Here is an 8,579-nt window from a genome sequence, read left to right on the forward strand (position 1 = left end):
TATATAGAGTTGGAATTGAGGTTGGTGGAGCACCAGGGGGCCCACGAGGCAGGGGGCGCGCCCCCACCCTCGTGGACAGGGTGTGGGGCCCTTGGCCTTGATTCTTTTGCTAGTATTTTATATATATTCCAAAAATATTCTTCGTTGATTTTCAGGTCATTCCAAGAACTTTTATTTCTGCACAAAAATAACACCATGGCAATTCTGCTGAAAACAGCGTCGGTCCGGGTTAGTTCCATTCAAATCATGCAAGTTAGAGTCCAAAACAAGGGCAAAAGTGTTTGGAAAAGTAGATATGTTGGAGACGTATCAACTCCCCCAAGCTTAAATATTTGCTTGTCCTTGAGCAATTCAATTGACAAACTAAAAGTGATAAAGAAAAACTTCTACAAACTCTGTTTGCTCTTGTTGTTGTAAATATGTAAAGCCAACATTCAAGTTTTCAGCAAAGATTATGAACTAACCATATTCACAATAACATTTAGGTCTCATGTTTACTCATATCAATGACATAATCAACTAGCGAGCAATAATAGTAAATCTCGGATGGCAACACTTTCTCAAAATAATCATAATATGATATAACAAGATGGTATCTCGCTAGCCCTTTTTGAGACCGCAAAACATAAATGCAGAGCACCTCTGAAGATCAAGGGCTGACTGCAAATTGTAATTCATGGTAAAAGAGATCCAGTCACAGTCATAATCAATGTAAACTAATAGTAATACATGTAAATGATATCGGTGCTCTCCAACTGGTGCTTTTTAATAAGAGGATGATGACTCAACATAAAAGTAAATAGATAGGCCCTTCGTAGAGGGAATCAGGGATTTGTAGAGATGCCAGAGCTCGATTTTCAAATAGAGATGAATAATATTTTGAGCGGTATACTTTCATTGTCAAATTAACAACCGAGTGATCTCGATATCTTCCATGCTACACACATTATAGGCGGTTCCCAAACAGAATGGTAAAATTTATACTTCCCCTACCACCAACAAACATCAATCCATGGCTTGTTCGAAACAACGGGTGCCTCCAACTAACAACAATCCTGGGAGAGTTTTGTTTGCAATTATTTTGATTTGATTTGAGCATGGGACTGGGCATCCCGGTTACCAACCATTTTCTCGTGAGTGAGGAGCGGAGATCCACTCCTCTTGAGAATAACCCGCGTATCATGGAAGATATAGACAACCTTAGTTGATACATGAGCTATTCGAGCATACAAAACAGAATTTCATTTAAAGGTTTAGAGTTTGACACATACAAATTTACTTGGAACGACAGGTAGATACCGCATATAGGAAGGTATGGTGGACTTATATGAAATAACTTTGGGGTTTATGGAATTGGATGCACAAGCAGTATTCCCGCTTAGTACAAGTGAACGCTAGAAAGAGACTGGGAAGCGACCAGCTAGAGAGCGACAACAGTCATGAACATGCATTAAAATTAATCAACACTGAATGCAAGCATCAGTAGGATAGAATTCACCATGAACATAAATATCGTGGAGGCTATGTTGATTTTGTTTCAACTACATGCGTGAACATGTGCCAAGTCAAGCCACTCGAATCGTTCAAAGGAGGATACCACCCTATCATACCACATCGCAACCATTTTAATAGCATGTTGGCACACAAGGTAAACCATTATAAACTCCTAGCAAATTAAGCATGGCATGAGCAACTATAATCTCTAATTGTCATTGCAAATATGTTTCATTCATAATAGGCTGAATCAGAAACGATGGACTAATCATATTTACAAAAACAAAAGAGGTCGAGTTCATACCAGCTTCTCTCACCTCAATCAGTCCATCATATATCGTCATTATTGCATTTCACTTGCACAACCAAATAGTGTGGATAATAATAATAGTGCACGTGCATTGGACTAAGCTGGAATCTGCAAGCATTCAATACATGGGAGAAGACAAGGAAATATGGGCTCTTTGCTAGATCAATAATAATGCATATGAGAGCCACTAAACATTTTCATTAAGGTCTTCTCCTCTCGACCCCCAAAGAAAAGAAAATAAACAAAACTATTTACACAAGAAAGCTCCCAACAAGCAAAAGAAGAACAAGAAATCTTTTTGGGTTTTCTTTTTAATTACTACTACTACTACAAGCATGGAAAGTAAACTAGCTAAAAGCTACAACTATTTTTTTGTTTTTCTTAAGGTTTTTCAAACACACAAGAAGAAGGTTGGAAAAGAAAATAAATTAGCATGGATGATACAATGAAAAAGTAAGAGCACCGACAACTGGCATGAGTGTGTGAATATGAATATAATGTTTGTGAGAAATACGTACTCCCCCAAGCTTAGTCTTTTGTCCTAATTTGGTTTATGGTCACGGCTGGCCTGGTGGATATCCGAAGTTGAAGCTGGGGTGGTACTGAGATGCAGCAGCTACTGCCTGAAGAGCTGCAGCTTGGAGGCGGGCTGCCTCCGTCCTCCTCTCGTACTCATTCGCCTCCTCCCTGGTTATAAATTATCCCCTTTTTGCCTGAAAGTCAAAGAAAGTAGGAGCAGGGAGAGCAACATGGACGGTGCGCCGTCTGTCAAAGATTAGTCGGTACTGGAGGAACTGATCGTTCCTCTCAACAACTGATGACGGACCATAGCATTATAATCTAGATAAGCAGGAGGCAATTCAATATCATTATCATGTATGGGTATCTCAAGAAAATTAGCTACACGAGTTGCATAAATTCCACCAAACAAGTCTCTAGTTAAACTATTAAGATGCAACCTACGTGCAACATTAGCCCCCAAGTTATATTGTTTATCGCCCAATACCGCACTCTTGAGGACACTAAGATCTGGAACACACATGTGGCAAGCCTCATCTTTACCGTTAATGCATCTACCCACGAAGAGAGCAAAATAATGTATGGCAGGAAAATGAATGCTCCCTATGGTAGCTTGTGTTATTTCTCTAGATTCTCCCACAGTGATAATAGTAAGAAATTCTTTAAATTCAAATTTGCAAGGTTCACTAACACTCCCCCACTACGGGAGTTTACAAGCAGTATTAAAATCTTCTAAGTCCATGGTATAAGATTTATCATAGAGATCAAATAGGACAGTGTGAGAATTGCGTGATGATGTAAATTTAAACCTTCTCACAAAGGAATCATTTAGGTGATAATATTGGGGGCACTTATCTGACACGAAGCCCTCAAGTTCAGCAGTACGCACATACGCGTCAAATTCCTTCTTAATTCCTGCTTGGACCATAAAATCTTCTGACGGCCATTCACAAGGCCTCACTTGAGCTTCTCTTAGTAGTTCATAATCCGGCTCACGTATCGTGGCCCTGGGTCCTTGCTTTCTTGAGGAACCACCTTGGTACATTTTCCTAAACATATTTCTTCCTTCGAAAAATTTCTGAAATTTTTAGTAACTCAAAATAAAAGTGAACCAAACTCAACAAGATTGATAGCAACTACTCCTACAAGTGACTAGAGGCTATATCATGCATTAAAACTACTTTTGACCACATAAATTTGACATGCAAGCTCAAGAATAGAGTCACCTAAGCAGCAAAAAATTGCAATAAATAAAGCACTAGAACAAAAACTAATTGGGCCATTGGAGGAGTCACATACCGAAGAACAATCCCCCAAAGCAGTTCTATGAATGGAGATTTGAGCAAGGAGATCGAAGATGGCAGCAAGATGAGCTAGAACTCGGGTTTGAGCTGGTGGATGATTTTTTCTGGAGGAAGGTGAAGTGTGTGGGTGCAAGAATAAGTGGAGGGGACCCACGTGGGGTCCATGAGACAGGGGGGTGGACGCGCCCTCCACCCTCGTGGGCACATGGTGAGGCCCCCTGGTGTGTTCTCGGTGCCAATAATTCTTAATATTCTAGAAAAAATCATATTAAATTTTCAGGGCATTTGGAGAACTTTTATTTTTGAGGTATTTTTTATTGCAAGGATAATTCAGAAAACAGACAGAAAATACTATTTTTGCTTTATTTAAACTAAATAACAGAAAGTAAAAGGAGGGTACAGAAAGTTGTGTTTTCTAACTTCATCCATCTCATGCTCATCAAAAGGAATCCACTAATAAGGTTGATCAAGTCTTGTTAACAAACTCTTTTCGAATAACATGAAACCGGAGAATTTTTGAATCACACTAGGTTACCTCAACGGGGATATGCACATCCCTAACAATAAGAATATCATATTTCTTCTTGACAGTAGGAAGAGAAAATTCAAAACCTCCAATAATAATCGTTGAAAATTTTCCAATAGAAGACTGTGGACTTGAGGTTGTTTACTCGGAAAGTGTACCGTATGCTCATTACCATTAACATGAAAAGTGACATTGCCTTTGTTGCAATCAATGACAGCCCATGCAGTATTCAAAAAGGGTCTAAAGGGTCTACCAAGAATAATAGACATACTATCGTCCTCGGGAATATCAAGAATAACAAAGTCCGTTAAAATAGTAACGTTTGCAACCACAACAGGCACATCATCACAAATACCGACAGGTATAGCAGTTGATTTATCAGCCATTTGCAAAGATATTTCAGTAGGTGTCAACTTATTCAAATCAAGTCTACGATATAAATAAAGAGGCATAACACTAACACCGGTGTTAACCCACAAGTATAGGGGATCGCAAAAGTTTTCGAGGGTAGAGTATTCAACCCAAATTTATTGATTCGACACAAGGGGACCCAAAGAATATTCTCAAGTATTAGCAGCTGAGTTATCAATTCAACCACACCTGGAAACTTAATATCTACAGCAAAGTGTTTAGTAGCAAAGTAATATGATAATAGTGGTAACGGTGGCAAAAGGTAATGATAGCAAAAGTAATATTTTTGAGTTTTGCAGTGATTATAATAGTAGCAACGGAAAAGTAAAGAAGCGAAGAACAATATATGGAAAGCTCATAGGCAATAGATCGGTGATAGAGAATTATGCCAGATGCGATCGATCATGTAACAGTCATAACCTAGGGTGACACAGAACTAGCTCCAGTTCATCAATGTAATGTAGGCATATATTCCGAATATAGTCATACGTGCTTATGGAAAAGAATTTGCATGACATCTTTTGTCCTATCCTCCCATGGCAGCGGGGTCCTAATGGAAACTAAGGGATATTAAGGCCTCCTTTTAATAGAGTACCAGACCAAAGCATTAACACATAGTGAATACATGAACTCCTCAAACTACGGTCATCACCGGGAGTGGTCCCGATTATTGTCACTTCGGGGGTGCCGGATCATAACACATAGTAGGTGACTATAGACTTGCAAGATAGGATCAAGAACTCTCATATATTCATGAAAACATAATAGGTTCAGATCTGAAATCATGGCACTCGGGCCCTAGTGGGCGCGCCTCCCACATTTTCCCTTCCTCTCCTCTATTCCACTAAGGCCCAATAAGGCCCATATACTCGGGGGGGGGGGGGGGGGGTCCGGTAACCTCCCGGTACTCCGGAAAATGCCCGAACTCATCCAGAACCATTCCGATATCCAAACATAGGCTTCCAATATATCGATCTTTACGTCTCAACCATTTCGAGACTCCTCGTCATGTCCGTGATCAAATCCGGGACTCCAAAATACCTTCGATACATCAAAACACATAAACTCATAATACCGATCGTCACCGAACGTTAAGCGTGCGGACCCTACGGGTTCGAGAACTATGTAGACATGACCGAGACATGTCTCCGGTCAATAACCAATAGAGGAACCTGGATGTTCATATTGGCTCCCACATATTCTATGAAGATCTTTATCGGTCAAACCACATAACGATATACGTTGTTCCCTTTGTCATCGGTATGTTACTTGCCCGAGATTCGATCGTCGGTATCTCAATTACCTAGTTCAATCTCGTTACCGGCAAGTCTCTTTACTCGTTTTGTAATGCATCATCCCGCAACTAACTCATTAGTCACATTGCTTGCAAGGCTTATATTGATGTGCATTACCGAGAGGGCCCAGAGACACCTCTCCGACAATCGGAGTGACAAATCATAATCTCGATCTATGCCAACTCAACAAACACCATCGGAGACACCTGTAGAGCACCTCTATAATCATCCAGTTACATTGTGACGTTTGGTAGCACACAAAGTGTTCCTGCAGTATTCGGGAGTTGCATGATCTCATAGTCATAGGAACATGTATAAGTTATGGAGAAAGCAATAGCAACAAACTAAACGATCATCGTGCTAAGCTAACGGATGGGTCAAGTCAATCACATCATTCTCTAATGATGTGATCCCGTTAATCAAATGACATCTCATGTCTATGGTTAGGAAACATAACCATCATTGATTCGACGAGCTAGTCAAGTAGAGGCATACTAGTGACACTCTGTTTGTCTATGTATTCACACATCTACTAAGTTTCTGGTTAATACAATTCTAGCATGAATAATAAACATTTATCATGATATAAGGAAATATAAATAACAACTTTATTATTGCCTCTAGGGCAAATTTCCTTCAGTTTAGAGTCCGGTCTAATTGAAATATGTCTAAATGTAATGAATTTGCTCTGGTTTAGATGAAAAGCATATGGTTTTATGTAAAACTCATCCCGGTGTGAATGAATATTGTCTGGTTTGTTTGAGTTTGAATCATATTTGTTTACTTTTGTTAAATTTCATTTGAAATGTAACCTGACATATGCGACTAGCTTTGGATAGCCGTCTCCCGCATCACTGTACCAGTCCGCAGACGGATGCGGGAACAAATTTGCAGGTCAACGTTGGAGATGCCCTAAAATAGTTTTGTCAAGGGTAATCGACTATGGGGCCGTTGTTTCGAAAGGAAATCTATGGACAAATAGATCAACCTTGTGAAAAGAAAATAGTGAGATGAACAATATAATGTCATTAACAATTATTTGCTCTTTTCGAGTAGTAAGGATTTGGGTTTGGAGTCTGTTTCTTCTAGTGTGTGTAGGCTCTTTGTAGCCTAGAGTCTACGAGCAATGGCCAACGGATCACGCCAAGTGCTGAACTAGCTTGAGCGATGAAATTTCGTGGTTTTCTGTACTTTGTAAGAACGAATTACTTCATCCGTTTTATTTACTCGGCGTGTTAGGTTTGACCCGAGTCAAACTTTATAAAGTTTGACCAAGTTTATGAAAAACAATCTAAAATTTCATAATAATAAAATATGGTATGAAAATGTACTGAATGATGATTTTAATAGTATTGGTTTGGTATATCAGATGTTATTTCTGTTTTCTATATAAACTTGGTCAAAGTTTAAAAAGTTTGACCCGAGACATAACTAATGTGAAAAGTAAATAAAAAAAGAAGTACAAAGGACATTTGTTACTAGGCCGAGGGCTACGGCCATAGCTGCCCTAGGCCTGTCTCCGCGCCATTGTCTTGGAGGGTTTCCTTGCCGATGGCCCCTTGCTGATCTTGCATGATCACTTTTGCGCTGCGCATCGTCGTATCCCCAGTGAGGTGACATTGGGTTCGTTAGAAATTATGCAAGAAACTGACCAATATTGTGGCTCGGTAAGGAGGAGGAGGTATGGGTTTTAGAGACTTTGAACTTTTAAACCAGGCGATGCTAGCAAAACAAGGATGGAACCTGATTACGGCACCGAACACTTTGTGTGCAAGAGTTCCGAAAGGAAAATAGTTTCATGATCATGACTTTATGGAAGCTAAAAACATAAAAGGGTCTTCACGTATTTGGAGGGCCGTCCTGCATGGCAGAGAGGGTCTGAAAGTAGTAGTAGGGTTAATAAAAAGAGTTGGGGATGGATCTTCTATCAGGCCTTGGGACGGTCCGTGGATTCCATCTAATAATGGTTTTTGAACCATTTGTAAAGCTACCAGGTGCAGCTATAAACAGCCTCCGTGAACTTCAAATTTGTCCAGGAGGTTGTTGGCTGAAAACAAGAAGAGTTTCTCCTGATGCTGGACCAGGCTACTCCAGAGGTCTCCCACATACCCAGATGACCTACCCTTCCAAAACATCACACAAGTGACGCCGAGCAGGCCACATCTATCTATCAAGCATCCCAGGCAGTGCAAAACAGGTGATGGGCTCACAACATCGACGCCTGTTTCAAGACTGGAAAATGCTTACACAGGACCTCAGAAATCGACCGACCATATACGCTGCCCATTAATTTCTCTATAATCGGACCTCTGGGGAACAAGATATATGGTCTTCACAGTCGATGGTTTATGGTTTCGGGTCTGCAGAGAGAGGAACCAAGATATGAACGAGCCAGTTCTCATTCTAACATGAGCACCAACATGGTTGTTGGTCTCCAGACAAAGATGCAGTTAGCAGGTTACTATCATCATCTTACATAGATTGCAGATAAGAGAAAAAGGCATGGACTCTAAACGACTGCATACCCCACTCATCATTTTGACAGCCGAACCAAAATTATACTTACTAGTACAAAAAAAAAAGAAGGTAAGAATTCAGTATTCTAACATGAACACCGACATGACAAGAGTTACAGCCATCGTCGCAAAGCATCTTAACATATAAGAGTACAGAAGAGGAGGAAAAGACATGGACTCCAATTAGCTGCACACCCCACTCAG

The sequence above is a fragment of the Triticum urartu genome, chromosome 5A (genome assembly GCF_056163025.1).
Source record: "Triticum urartu cultivar PI428250 chromosome 5A, HENAU_Tu73, whole genome shotgun sequence".
In the NCBI taxonomy this organism is placed as follows: domain Eukaryota; kingdom Viridiplantae; phylum Streptophyta; class Magnoliopsida; order Poales; family Poaceae; genus Triticum; species Triticum urartu.